The 15679-nt window shown below is 40.8% G+C and overlaps 1 long non-coding RNA gene across 1 annotated transcript in view; it reads left to right on the plus strand.

The window, feature by feature from the left end:
- Positions 1-5373: 5373 nt before the first annotated feature.
- LOC126427395 (uncharacterized) overlaps positions 5374-15679 on the plus strand; it is a 43198-nt gene continuing 32892 nt past the window's right edge. The window contains exon 1 of the long non-coding RNA XR_007576664.1: positions 5374-5440. This is a non-coding gene — a long non-coding RNA (uncharacterized LOC126427395). The remainder of the gene's footprint in view (positions 5441-15679) is intronic.

Raw genomic sequence — 15679 nt, forward strand, 5'->3', positions numbered from 1 at the left:
TGCCCCTAGCCTAGCAGCTGCCAATGAGAGCCAAGGAGGTAAGAGTAGTAGTTTATTTGGATCTGATTCTCAGAAACTGCAGATGCCGCGGCCGGAGACAGAGGTTATGTGTGACTGAGTTGTGTCTGAGTGGAGAGAGAGAGAGAGAGAGAGAATGAGTGAGTGAGTGAGTGAGTGAGTGAGTGTGTGTGTGTGTGTGTGTGTGTGTGTGTGTGTGTGTGTGTGTGTGTGTGTGTGTGCGCGCGCGCGCGCTCTCATTTTGTGACAGATACTTAGGATGAACATTTGGTTGTGAGAGTGTGATTGTTTTTTCTACATGTCTGTCTGAGCCTCAGCAATCATCTTTATGGTGAGTTACCGTACTACCTATCCTCATTATTATTGATTGTCAGAGTATTTGAGCAAGTTACCTGTTGCACGGATTGATCACCATGGTCTCATTTCTTCAACTAGCTGTCTGTTGCTCGTGAAGAGCTGGCTGTGTGCGGGATTTCCGAGGTGGGCCAAAAGTGCAGGCTGCTTCTGTGGGTATCTGTAACGGATCGGGCCTGCCGACCTAAAGCCATTTGGTTCACACTGAGGTGCAGGCCCTGCCTGTCGGATCTAGTCTCACCGACCTGCCCGCAGGCTGGATCTGTTTGTGTGTGATGTAATGCAGCAGATTTTCACGGATTATCCGTGGGCCTAGGACTGTGGTGTTCGCCGGCAGGCCAGAGGCCGTGGGCGATGAACTTCAGGAATTACAACTGTCTCGTCATAAGTATGTTGTACAGTGTGGCATTTTATAGACATTTTATTTGTTATAGTTCATTTTGGCGCTTAAAAGTACTGTACATGTTATAAAGCATGGAAAATAAGAAGAAAAAGATTATGCCAGTTGCTGGCGGTTTGTGCTTATATATTTCTTGAAAGATAAATCCCTGAATACCTGTAAAATAATAGATGTAGCACAGTGGGTAATAACCGACAATAACAAACATTGTAGAACCGATATTTCATTGGGGGTCCCCTGCAGTGCTGCTTTACGCAATTCTTTCCCACCTTGTACACTTCTTTCAAGGGGCCAGCTTTTTCCTGAGATTATTTCTGAAATCAGTGAAGGTATTTTAAATCTGTCTTGCAACTCCAAGGAAATATCCATTTTTATCACAATGTGTGTTTCGTTTTATTGAAGTAAAATAATATCATTGGTCTGAAGGAAACACACATACCATTTGGCTTGGTTTCTCCATCTAAACGCAGTTCATTACAAAAGAGTTTGATGTTAGTACTTAAGATTTTTGCTCACATCAGGAAACCCCATCTGATTGCTAGCTTTTTAAAATATTTCCTCATTTGCACTATTGTACCATAGCTGCAAAGACAGATTGTCAACTTACGTCTTAACTTACCTTTGAGATCTCAAAATTTGTCATGGAAAAGTGCTAAAACTTGTCCGGAAATCAGGGAAATATCTTGGAAATTTGTGGCAACCCTGATTATTGTCTGTTAGTATTTGGGGGCTGATGTATTGCACTTTTAGTTACAGTTATGGAGAATGTTCTAGAAGTGTTGAAATGTAGAAGCTTTTTTCTTTCTTTCTTTTTTCTATTGTGGTATTTTCTGAGAAATTGTTCATCTTCCTAAACACAAAGAGGCACAGGTAAACCTACATTTATACTGCATCTAGTTGATACAGGGTCTCTGTTAAACAAGAAACTATAATCAAGTGGGGAAGTTGGTTTATTTGAAAAACTATATGGTGTGTCCTCAGATGGAAAACCCGTCGTAAGCAAAGAAGGGAAAGCTGAAAGGTGGAGGAGTATGTATAAGGTCTCTACAAGAGAGGTGAACTTGAAGGCAATATTATAGAAATAGAAAATGAAGTAGATCAGATGAGATGGGAGAAACTATACTACGAGAAGAATTCGACAGAGCACTGAAAGACCTAATTCGAAACAAGGTCCTGGGAGTAGATGAGATCCAACTACTGGTAGCCTTGGGGGAGCCACACCTGACAAAACTCTATCTGGAGTGCAAGATGTATGCAACAGGCGAAATAACCTCATACTCCAAGTAGAATGTAATAATTGTAGTTCCGAAGAATGTAGCTACTGACAGGAGCGAAAATTATCAAAATATCATTTAATAAGTAATAGTTGTAAAATACTAACAGGAATTATTTGCAGTAGAATGGGGAAACTGGTAGAAGCCAACGTCGGGGAGGATCAGTTTGGATTTCGGAGAAATGTAGGCGCACACGAGGCAATACTGACCCTATAACTTATCTTAGACGATAGGTTAAGGAAAGTCAGACATACATTTATATCATTTGTAGACTTAGACAGTGTTGACTGGAATACTCCCTTTGAAATTCTGAAGGTAGTGGTGATAAAATACAGGGAGCAAAGGGCTATTTACAACTTATACAGAAAACCAGAGAGCAATTATAAAAGTCTAGGGGCATCAAAGGGAAGGAGTTGTTGGGAAGGGAGTGAGATAATGTTGTAGCCTACCCTTGATGTTATTTAGTCCGTACATTGAACAAGCAGTAAAGAAAACCATAGAAAAATTGGGAGTAGGAATTAAAGTCCAAGGAGAAGAAGAAGTAAAGACCTTGAACTTTGTCAATGAGATTGCAATTATGTCAGAAACAGGAAAGTACTTGGAAGAGGAGTTTAACAAAATGAGTGGAATATACAATGAACAGCAGCAAAATCAAAACAAGGATAGTGGAATATTATCAAATTAAATCAGGCAATTGTGAGGAAATTAAATGTAGTCAAATTAAATCAGGTGATGGTGAGAAAATTAGATTAGGAAACAGGACACTGAAAGTAGTAGATAAGTTTTGCTATTTGGGCAGAAAAATGACTGAAGACTGTCATAGTAGAGGGGATATAAAATGTTGGCTGGCAATGGCAAGAAAAGCTTTTCTGAAGAAGATTATGAAAAGGAAAGTTGCTACTCACCACAAAGTGGAAATGCTGAGTCACAAATAGGCACAAAAAAAGACTGTCACAAGTAAATAAAGCATATCTAATATATGGTGAGTAACAACTTTGCTTTTCACAATACTGTTACATTCCATCCTGGATTTTCCATTGTTGCATTTTCTGAAAAAGAGAAATTTGTTAACATCGAATACAGATTTAAGTGTTAGGAAATCTTTCCTGGAAATATTTGTCTCGAGTGTAGCCATGTAGAGCAGTGAAAAATGAACTGTAAACAGTTTAGACAAGAATACAACCTTTTGCAATGTGGTGCTACACATGAATGCTTAAGATTAGATGCGTAAATGATGTAACTAATGAGTAGGTGCTGGACAGAGTTGGGGAGAAAAGAAGTTTGTGGCACAACTTGACTGAAAGGCACAATTTGACAGAAAGAAGGGATCAGTTGAGGGGACTTATTCTGAGACATCAAGGGATCACTTAAGTGTGGTGGGTAAAAATCGTAGAGGGAGACCAAGAGAGGAATACAGTAAGGAGGTTAAGAAAGATGTAGGCTGCAGTAGTTAGTATGAGATGAAGAGGCTTGCACAGGATAAAGTAGCATGGAGATGTCCATCAGACCAGTGTCGAGATTGATGACCCTGACAGCAACGTGTTGCTTCTGTAAAATTAAATTTGCCCAAAAATTTATGTATTCTTCTCCCAGAGAGGAAGCTAAAAATATTATTCATAGTCAAGTTTTATGTTACAGTGCATTGAGTGTGTAAAATATGTTGCTTTATAATTGGTAGACAGTACTTGTACTTTTAAAAATTTGTTTAATAGAGGACTTGCATAAATAAATAACTGTGCAGTGGTGAGTAATCAGCTGGCTTGTTATGAGAATGATAAGCCTTGCCTTAGATATGTCAGTGTCTTTATCAGAGCAACTAAAATATTCAGTCCTGTAAGTTCAAGTTTCTTAGTGTTAAATGAGATGGAAGAAACCTATGCAATATAAGAAGAATATTTCAACAATTAAATGCTGCCAGTCAGACTACTGGGGGTCGTACTTGTCATCAACATCTACACTCCGCCTACCACTGTGAGGTGCATGACAGAGGGCATGTCCCATTGTATCAGTTATTAGGGTTTCTTCCTGTTCCATTCACATAAGTAGTATGGGAAGAATTGCTGTTTGAATGCCTCTGTGTATGCAGTAATTATTCTAATCTTATCCTCATGATCCCTGTGTGAGCAATACATAGCGGGTTGTAGTATATCCCTAGAGTTATCATTTAAAGCTGGTTCCTGAAGCATTCTTATTAGATTTTCTTGGGATAGTTTATGTATATCCTCAAGAGTCTGCCATTTCAGCTCCTTGTGTATCTCTGTGACACACTCCCGTGGATTAAACAAATCTGTGACCATTTGTGCTGCCCTTCTCTGTACACGTTCATTATCCCTCGTTAGTCCTTTCTGGTACGGACCCCACACACTTGATCAATATTCTAGAACCAGTTGCACGAGTGATTTGCAAGCAATCTCCTTTGTAGACTGATTAACTTCCCCAGGATACTGCCATCTGCTTTACCCGTGACTGAACCTTTGTGATTATTCCATTTCATATCCGCACAAAGTGTTGCACCCAAGTATTTGTATGAGCTGGCTGATTCCCAACAGTGACTCACTGATGTTATAGTCATAGGATTCTACATTTTTTTCATTTTGTGAAGTGCAAAATTTTACACTTCTGAACCTTTAAAGCAAGTTTCCAATCTTTGCACCTCTTTGAAATCTCGTCAAGATCTCACTGAATATTTATGCAGCTTCTTTCAGACAGTACTCCAACATAGGTAACTGCAGCATCTGCAAAAAGTCTGATGTTACTATTAATATTGCCTACTCACCAAGCGGCGGCAGGGGAACACACACACAAAAGGATTTGACTTTTGCAAGCTTTCAGAGCCAGTGGCATTACATTGTATTATCAATAATTGATTATTTCCATTGTTATATTAATATTGTCTAAAAGGTCACTAATGTACAACACATATAGCAAGGGTCCCTACAAACTTCCCTGGGGCATACCCGAAGTTACTTTACATCTGATGATGACTCTCCATCCGAGATCATACGCTATGTTCTCCCTACCAAAAAGTCCTCAATCCAGTCTCAAGTTTCACTTTATACACCATATGATCATACTTTTGACAATAACAACAGTCATTCTTGTCCACTGTACCCATTGAACACTGTGTAAGAGAATTTGTAACTTCATATCTAAATGCCCTTATAATATTGTGTAATGTTGATTTTTTTTTTTAAAGAAAGAGAAAAAAAAGAACAACAAAACCATTTGTAAGATGGCTAAGCGAATAAAACTAATTTAAAGGAAAAAAAAGAGGAAATAAAGAAAAGAGGACATATAATTGAGTGCCTTTTTTTTCTGCTTTCAGATACCTGGCCAATGAGATGAAGTTGTACCACTTCCATCAGTCCCGACATTTGTCAAAGAAGTGCAGTTTGTAAGTATTCTGAAACGTTGACTGTCGAGTACCCACTGCAGTTATGTGAATATTGACTGAATTCTGTCATGTTGAGAACTTGGATGACGCAGTCTGTGTTTTGTGAGGGGGAAAAAGCTTTCATTAGCAAAGATCACAGAAGTTAGTCTGTATTGTTGACAGTCGGTTTCAACAGTTGGAGCTGTCGTTTTCTGGTCTTAAGAAATTTCTGTGATGAAACATGTGCCATTGTGAATTTGTAGCTTATGGATAAAACCCAGCACATTATACATAGGTTTTTCAAAAACAAAACCGTTTACAGTTAAAAAAGCAGCTTGTGCACACAAGCATGTTCACATACATAGCACTCGCAGAGGCTCGTTAAGTCTTAAAATGTACAGTATACATTAAACTGTAGTTGCACCGTATACTTCGGCTGAGGTGTGGATCCACAATGTGTGGAACATTTCTGCAAACATAAACAGATGTGCATTTTGCTGTATATCATGTGCTTCAAGAATTAACAAGCCTCCGCGAGCACTACTTATGCAAACGTGCTCATGTGCACGAGATGCTTTTTAACTGTAAATGGTTTTATTTTTGACTAAATTATGTATAATGTCCTGCATTTTAAGCAGTGCAATGACAGTGTGGCATAAGGTACAAGCTCACAGTGGAACATGTTTCATAACAAACTTTTTTTGAAGACAAGAGGATGACAGTTAGAACTGTCAAAACCGGTTGTCCACAATAAAGACTAATTTATGCAATATTGGGTATTGAAAGTTTTTCTCAAGGAATAAATATTACTTCTGTTCCTTATAGCTATCGCAGAGAAGCTGTATGGATGCAGTTTCATATCATGTCTGCTACAGTGAAAGACTGAAGTTGAAACAAGGCTGCTGGATAGACACAGGGTGTATATACCGCAGGCTAACTGGGAAATCTGGGGAGAACACAGGAATCTTTAAGATTTCTGATAATTTTTCATTGTTTTAGTTTCCAGTTAAATTTTTGTAATTTTGACGAGTAAGAACTGATATTTGTAACAAAAATTTTACTTTGGCCCACTACAGCAGGATAATATTGCAGAAAGAAAACATAAATGAGAGAATAACACCAAAATGAAATTTTAGTTGCAAAGAAAGTGCGCCATTTACTACAAAACAAAGTGCACACACAAGTGTCTGCCAACAGCAAAATGTGTTGAAGGCTTTAGGATGAAGACTGTGTTATATTTTGTAACAACAAACTGCTTTCAATGAGTATGATGTCACAAAAGTTTACTTTTATAACAGGCCTTGGGAAAATATTGAGGATGGTGGTTTGAGAAGCATTATTTACGAAGTAAATTTCCTATTATGCAAGATGACTTACGTCGCATGTGAGAATCTGTGATTAATTTCTTAAATCACAGAACGTTTGACTGTCACTCAAAACTTAGCACTTTGAGGGACAGCCATGTAGAAAAATTTTGAATCTAGAAGACCAGCCATTTATGCCATTATTTAAATATTTACAGCATATTAGACTGAGTAACACCTTACAGTGGTTAGCACACTAGTCTCCCATTCGGCAGGACAACAGTTCAGGCCTGCATCTGGCCATTCTGATTTAGGTTTTCCATAAAAAAAACTCTCCGAACAGGCCTCGGAAGGCTCATCGGTACCGAACGGCCGCCGTGCCATCCTCAGCCCACAGGCGTCAGTAGATGCGGATATGCAGGGGCACGTGGTCAGCAAACCGCTCTCCCGGCCGTATATCAGTTTAAGAGACGGAAGCCACTACTTCACAATCAAGTAGCTCCTCAGTTTGCCTCACAAGGACTGAGTGCACCTCGCTTGCCCACAGGGCTTGGCAGACCAGATGGTCACCCATCCGAGTACTAGCCAAGCCCGAAAGGGCTTAACTTCGGTGACCTGACGGGAACCGGTGTTAACGACAGCAGCAAGACCATTGGCTAGGTTTCCCATGATTTCCCTAAATCGCTTCAGGCAGATGCTGGGATGGTTCCTTATAAAAGGGCATGGCCGACTTCCCCACCCTTCACCTATCCGATGGGACTGATGATCTCACTGTTTGGTCCCTTCCCCCTAACCTACTAACCAGCCAACCAACCAACCAATCAGCGTATTTGTGTTTGATATATCTTGAAAAAGGACAAGCTTAGTTTTTCATATCTGTTTTATTTCTGTCATAGATTACAAATTATGCAATAATGGTGGCAAAAAGTAAAATTATCCTTCAAAAGCAGTTCGAGGTGAAATCTTGAGCAATTTTCCATGTAACTGGCTTTTCTATGGAAAAGTTGGATTGCTTGTCAAAGGATCCATCGTATCCTACAAAAAAAAAAAAAAAAAAAAAAAAAAAAGGGCAAAAAGCTTTCGATGACTGGTATATTGTAGCTGATAGCGTATCTTTTCATGTAGCTATACTGAATGTATATTAATTTAAACCATTAACTTTTCCTATTTGCATATTCGCTCTACTTAACAGTGATGTTGCTATCGGCCGACTACAACACAAGTCCTGTGCTCTGAATATCTGCTGTCATTGGTTGGGGAGTACTGTAAGTTGAGCTATGATTGGTGGCAATGGCTCATCGCAATCTCGTTTTCGGTGCTTCGAAAGATACCGTGCTTTAATTGGTGGAATTCGTATTTATACTTTTGTAATTTGAAAATATGCGCTGTACATGATGCTGCGCATCAGATACTTTTCCAAAACAAGTTATTTTTTGCTGAAGTACCGGGAATTTCTACGCTTGTATACAATACCTTTACAATTCAAAGTATTTGTCAGTTCGGCAGCGCCAAGGAAAAGTATATTGTCACTTAACACAGGGAAAGTTTATTTTTAACTGGGAAATTTGGGAAAAAATCCATGCCCCCCCCCCCCCCCCCCCACCCGCCTCCTTCCTTGTCAGCGTATATACCCTGAGACAACATTGGCCCAGTATTACTGATATGTTTGAGAGCGCCAACCATTATATAATTATTGCATGTGCTGTGCAAGATATATGAGACAGACAAACTATCAGTTTAATAACTCATGAAACTTCCTGGCAGATAAAAACTGTGCGCTGCACCAGGGCTCAAACCAGAGATCTTTGCCATTCTCAGAGCTTTACCTCTGCCAGTATATCTCCTTTCTTCCAAACTTCTCATTCAAAACCTATGGGACTAACACTTTGGAAGAAAAAGGTTTTGGAAGTTTTTGCAAAAGCAAACATTACTGTCACAAAGTTCCCAATCAGCACCTTTCTTTAGCAGTCAGTTTCACAGAAATAAGGCTTTGTTTATTTTCACTCACGTGACAACCTTTGAGGCAGGTGCATCTAATCATTAAAAGAAATATGAATCTCAACAAAAATAGATGCAAATTTTGCCAAAGAGAGAGAGAGAGAGACAGAGAGAGAGAGAGAGAGAGAGAGAGAGAGAGAGAGAGATTCCAGTACGTGGGGTACATATAGAAGTTTGGGCCTGGCAAAGAGTTGTGCACAGACAGCTGAAACAGTTAAGGTGACCGCTCGTGTAAAGCGGGAATCCTAGGTTAGAGTTCCAGTATGGCACAAATTTTAGTTGTTTTCATTCCATTATACAGCTGATGGTTGTCCGTATTTGCAACTGCAAATACGTTTTGTGTATTCCATGTGGGCTGTGGTCAGCACAGTGCTTGTTCTTTTGGGCATGCATGTATGTCCAAAGGAACATTGCATCATACTTTTAACAACACAGGCCCTGCAATATCATAAAATGTCTGTGTTTATACAGTGTCTGCATCGTCACAATATAATGCTCTTCAGTCACGCATGCCTAAAAGCTGTGGATGAACATTATGAAATACACTCCTGGAAATGGAAAAAAGAACACATTGACACCCGTGTGTCAGACCCACCATACTTGCTCCGGACACTGCGAGAGGGCTGTACAAGCAATGATCACTCGCACGGCACAGCGGACACACCAGGAACCGCGGTGTTGGCCGTCGAATGGCGCTAGCTGCGCAGCATTTGTGCACCGCCGCCGTCAGTGTCAGCCAGTTTGCCGTGGCATACGGAGCTCCATCGCAGTCTTTAACACTGGTAGCATGCCGCGACAGCGTGGACATGAACCGTATGTGCAGTTGACGGACTTTGAGCGAGGGCGTATAGTGGGCATGCGGGAGGCCGGGTGGACGTACCGCCGAATTGCTCAACACGTGGGGCGTGAGGTCTCCACAGTACATCGATGTTGTCGCCAGTGGTCGGCGGAAGGTGCACGTGCCCGTCGACCTGGGACCGGACTGCAGCGACGTACGGATGCACGCCAAGACCGTAGGATCCTACGCAGTGCCGTAGGGGACCGCACCGCCACTTCCCAGCAAATTAGGGACACTGTTGCTCCTGGGGTATCGGCGAGGACCATTCGCAACCGTCTCCATGAAGCTGGGCTACGGTCCCGCACACCGTTAGGCCGTCTTCCGCTCATGCCCCAACATCGTGCAGCCCGCCTCCAGTGGTGTCGCGACAGGCGTGAATGGAGGGACGAATGGAGATGTGTTGTCTTCAGCGATGAGAGTCGCTTTTGCCTTGCTGCCAATGATGGTCGTATGCGTGTTTGGCGCCGTGCAGGTGAGCGCCACAATCAGGACTGCATACGACCGAGGCACACAGGGCCAACACCCGGCATCATGGTGTGGGGAGCGATCTCCTACACTGGCCGTACACCACTGGTGATCGTTGAGGGGACACTGAATAGTGCACGGTACATCCAAACTGTCATCGAACCCATCGTTCTACCATTCCTAGACAGGCAAGGGAACGGGGTGTTCCAACAGAACAATGCACGTCCGCATGTATCCCGTGCCACCCAACGTGCTCTAGAAGGTGTAAGTCAACTACCCTGGCCAGCAAGATCTCCGGATCTGTCCCCCATTGAGCATGTTTGGGACTGGATGAAGCGTCGTCTCACGCGGTCTGCACGTCCAGCACGAACGCTGGTCCAACTGAGGCGCCAGGTGGAAATGGCATGGCAAGCCGTTCCACAGGACTACATCCAGCATCTCTACGATCGTCTCCATGGGAGAATAGCAGCCTGCATTGCTGCGAAAGGTGGATATACACTGTACTAGTGCCGACATTGTGCATGCTCTGTTGCCTGTGTCTATGTGCCTGTGGTTCTGTCAGTGTGATCATGTGATGCATCTGACCCCAGGAATGTGTCAATAAAGTTTCCCCTTCCTGGGACAATGAATTCACGGTGTTCTTATTTCAATATCCAGGAGTGTAAATCTACTTATTTCATATCTGCATCGATGTCAGCATTTTGTTACACACGAAAGTTTGTGCCGGACCGAGACTCGAACTCAAATTTTCCACTCGTTACGAGTGTTCACCTTAACTGCTTCAGCGATCTGAATGTTCCCCCGGGACTGATCGAGACTTCTATACATCGTGTAGTCACATCCCGTATGCCCACACAATTTGCGATTCTCGTGCAGGGAGAGAATAGTGTTATATTATCATTTTAGCCTCTCATTGGTGCATATTTGTAATATGCGAACTTTTTCACAACATTATACTATTGTATATAAATTAGTTGTCAGTTAACAGCTCCCACGAGCAATACACGAATGGGACCTGTGCTGGTTTTGCAGGCTCCAACCCTGTTGGCAGTTCCACTATGCAAATCATTGTTCTTGCTGGTACTCAAGTAGCAAATGTATTTTAATGCGAAAATGTTGTCTAAATGAAGAAAAAATGTAACCCTGGCCCTAATGACAATTAACAGCACTACGGAGGTCTACATCGCAGTGAACTTAGAGAATTTTTATGTACTTTTTGTAGGAAGTACAGACGTCAAACTTAATACTTGTTACGAGTTAAATGTTGACAAAATTTCAAAACGATGTCATCCTCGAGGATTATGCGCGAGTCTCTATAGACCATACGCTGAAGCTGTGGCGCGATCCCAACCGAGGGATGTTTGGTGAAGACTAGGGACCGTATTATACGCTTTTGCATGCTGCATATCCATTTGCATATTTCGCTCATTTTCACCAGTTATTGCATATTTTAATGAAAACTGGTGACGATACATATTTCACTCTGTTTACAATATTTTAAAAATTGAGACGGGTAGTCTCTAGCTCTATCTAGTTTTTACGTCTCACACATTCACCACACCTAAAACTGCGTGTAATAGCTAACCGAAAGCCCACTGCATGGCGAAATCATTACAGAATAGGAACAGGAAGAGGCATACAGAGTCAGTGCTCCTGTGCCTGTGCCCCCCGGTTGATCCCCCCCACTCTTCCGCCGTATGCGTTCACAACAAATAAATTAAATTACGCGAGCTTTTAGTCGCACATCCGTTGTTTCAGTTTAGCTTTCTGCTTACTTGTACACAGTTGAACGTGTTAATGATGTGCAGTGTATAACGTGTCGTGTGCCATACCACCCGAAAAGAGAATGGTCGTTTCGTGGATAGCTGACCGTCCCGGAACATTTACGTATGACGGAATTATTTTATGTTTTCAAGTCTGTGAAAAAAAAATGTTTTGTGCAAAAAAAAAAAAGTTTCAAGTAGATCAGCATGCCGAGACAAATCTTCCTATCACAGGAATGCAGAAGAAAAGGTGATGACAAAAATTTCTGATAACAGCAAGTTGCAGTAGCAGGCACTTGTCCAGAGGTAACCAAGAAAGTCTGTTTAACATGGATCTGTGCAGAGCATTCATTGCAAGCAATATTCCTCCTCACAATCTTATAAACTCTATCCTCTAAGGCTTCCTGCAGAAATATTGCTTAAATCAAAATATACCAGATGAATCGACATTGTGTAAAAGTTACATACCGACAATGTGCGTAAATGTTCTGGATGAAATACGCAATGAACTCGAGGGCAACATGATCTGGATTTCAGTTGATGAAACTGCAGACAGTTGTGACCTGTACTTTGCAAATTTAATTGTTGGTGTTTTAAAAGAAAAGCCTTCTTCTTCCTATTTAGTGTTATGCAAAGAACTTAAAAAGTAAATCATTCTACGACCACTAGATTTGTGATTGAGGGTATTAGAAAAATATATCCAGAATCTTCTGCAGATGAAAGTGTGTTTGTGTTTGAGATGCTGCTCCCTATATGATCAAAGCAGGAAAAGCCCTCAGAGTATTTTATCGTAATTTGATTCGTGTGATGTGCTTTGTTCACTGAGCACATCGCCTTGCTGAATGTAAGTAAACTGATTTCACCCACATAGAAAGTGTTTCTAAAGGCTCCTGCTCGCATCAAGACCTACAAAGGAAAACTACCAAATGTGCAATGATTATAAAGAGTCCGCCTCGATTGCAAATAGAAACCGGATGTTCGCCTAGGATTCGGTGCAGATAACCACACCTTCTTCGGAACACACTAAAACTACAAACTGCGTAAATAGGCATCGCCCAGCATTAATACAGTTAGTAGTTTTAGTGTGTTCCGAAGAAGGCACGGTTATCCGCGCCGAAACCTTGGTCAACATCTGGTTTCTATTTGCAATTGAGGCAGATTCTTAATAATCATTGAATTATTCCAGTCGTAACTCATTGGGGTACATAGGTTGAAGCTGTGTCATTTTACAATGAAAATTTCAAGGCCATTAGAGGGGTAGTAAATGACTTTAATAGTGCAGAGGCTTTGGCAGTTTGCCAATCCAAGGAAGCTTTTAATGATTCCGGTATTAAAAAAGACATTGCTGTGATTAGCACTACTTTTCCCATATGCCTGCAAGTATTAAAAAGCTTGAAACTCAAGGTTTGGCATTGAATGAATCTATTCAGTTAATGAATGAAATTATTCTAGTGAGCTGCTCATTTTCGGAGGTATTCCCGAGAAAACTTATAGAAAAGTTTGAAAACATTTTATACAATAACCCAGGCTTTGAACCCTTGTACCATATTGATAGTTTTATTAATGGGATGGGTGAACTTTTACCAGAAACGGTAAGTGCCAACATAGCACCCAAATTCAAATACTGCCCAGTCACCTCAGTTGATGTAGAACGGTCCTTTTCTACTTGTAAAAATGTTTTGAGTGATCGAAGACACAATCTTACCGTCAAACTTTTGGAACAGTACTTGTTTGTATGTATTTACAATAGTAGAAAAATGTAAAATAAATTGTAAATGATGCTTTGGTCCAATAGTATTAATTAAAAGTTAATGATGTTAAAAATTTCATGATTGTGTTTTGTTTTTTAAATAAAATATTACTGGGTTTTTGAGTGTGCCCCCCCTGCGTGCAGTATACCTCGAAGTTGGTCCTGTACGTATCGATTGTTTTGTCGTGACTCAACTCACATCGCGTCTGTTTGTTACCGACAACAATAGTGAAGAAGGAACAACTCTTGAAATACAGTATGAGTCCCCATTTTGCAAATTTTTAGAAAATAATCCCAGAAAGCCCCCCCCCCCCCACCCCTTCCTAACCTCTACCAGAAATTATTCAGAAAGTGATATCAACATTCTAAATGTACCGATGTTTGGCATGGCTGGCACTCTTCCTCGTAATTGATATGCACAGGTTCGACTTTGAGATGTGATGCACGCAGTAACTCCTATGTTTTTTTATTATTTAATCTTGTAGATTTCTGCACTTTTTGTGCATTTTAAGCATTTTTCATGCATATTTTAAGATTTTTATGATGCATATAATCCAGTGATGACACACCCACAAGAATAGCATTTTAGAGCAGTTTTGAAAAAATTGTAAGCTTTCATCAACCTGAAGGTGGTTTTGAGCAGCACAGTGCTCTACTAGGGACAGTCCTACTCAAGGCCATACACCATTGCCCTCCTCTGACCTTTGAACTCATTCATCTACAGTTTGACAACTCCAAACTGTGGTGGAACTTGCCGTTTTTGACAATAACAGATCCATCAGGAGGTTAAGGAAGTGATTAACGACAAATAAAGACGTGTAGCTACCTCAGCTCGTACACCACTCCTCACCTGTCTGTCAGCGATGTCGCGAACGACCGACGGTGGAAAGATGGTGTGCTCCAGCAGTCAGTACCTCGCTACCTGCCATGGCGCGAGCATCAGTGTGTGTGCAGATAATGGATGTGTGTTACTTAAAGTAGCAAGCGGGATTATGATATTACGTGTGTTATCAGTTGCTTGTCTTATTACTGTGCTGACTAATAAAACATTATTATCTCGAAGTGTAGTGTTTGATTAGCTGCAAAGGTGTTACTCATACTGGCACGCTGCCAGCTTCATACTGTATTTACTTGAGTGTAAGACGCCCCTGAATATAAAATGGCCCAATTTTAAAAAAATTTTTATTTATTCAATTTTTTAATGAGAGGCTCCTTGAGAGAAATTTATTTTTAACAGATTCTGATTAACTAGAATTACAAACTGTTTTATACACATAAAGTATCTGCCAAAAAGGTAACCTTATAACTATTCTAAACTTTTGCCATTTATTGATTGTCTAAATTTTGATAACACTCGGAGAAATAAAATAAACAACAAGAAATTGTTCACATGAATTTTTGGACTGTTTTCTTTTCTGCCTTTTATGCTTACAATCCCTGTAGTGTGTGCTACCACTATTTTGGGTCATCACCATCATCAACCTAATGGCACAGCCGTGAAATTTATACCTTCATTGTCACAAACATATGGCTGTTTCTTCAGAATATGTGGCTATTTCTGGGGTGGTTGTTATGTTGGAATTTGAGAACACAGCTATTTTTCCCTGTATACATACTAGATTTCACCTCTATGCTGAGATGAGTATGTTATAATCCCACTTCCAAACATGTCACCTCCCCCCACTCTGTGTAGAACCACCTGATATACCCCCTTTCATTCTTGTCATACGTCACGGAGAGTGTTGACAACATTGCAGCAAGAAACACAGAAGTACATCACTTGCCTAGATCTAGGCTTTTGTTGTCTTGTGCAGAAATGAATACTATTGTTGAGTATTTGTCCAATTTTAAAGTCAATTCAATTCCGACTACAAATGCATTTGGGCAAACTGCAGTTTAAACACAGTAGATGTTCATACACTGAAGTGCTGAAGAAACTGGTATAAGCATGTTTATTATAACACAGAGATTTGTAAACAGGCAGAATACGCCGCTGCGGTCGGCATTGCCTTTACGAGACAACAAATGTCTGGGGCAGTTCTTAGATCAGTTACTGCTGCTACAATGGTAGGTTCCCAAGATTTAAATGAGTTTGAACGTGGTGTTACAGCCAGTGCATGAGTGATGGGACACAGCATCCCT

The sequence above is a fragment of the Schistocerca serialis genome, chromosome 11 (genome assembly GCF_023864345.2).
Source record: "Schistocerca serialis cubense isolate TAMUIC-IGC-003099 chromosome 11, iqSchSeri2.2, whole genome shotgun sequence".
Lineage (NCBI taxonomy): Eukaryota > Metazoa > Arthropoda > Insecta > Orthoptera > Acrididae > Schistocerca > Schistocerca serialis.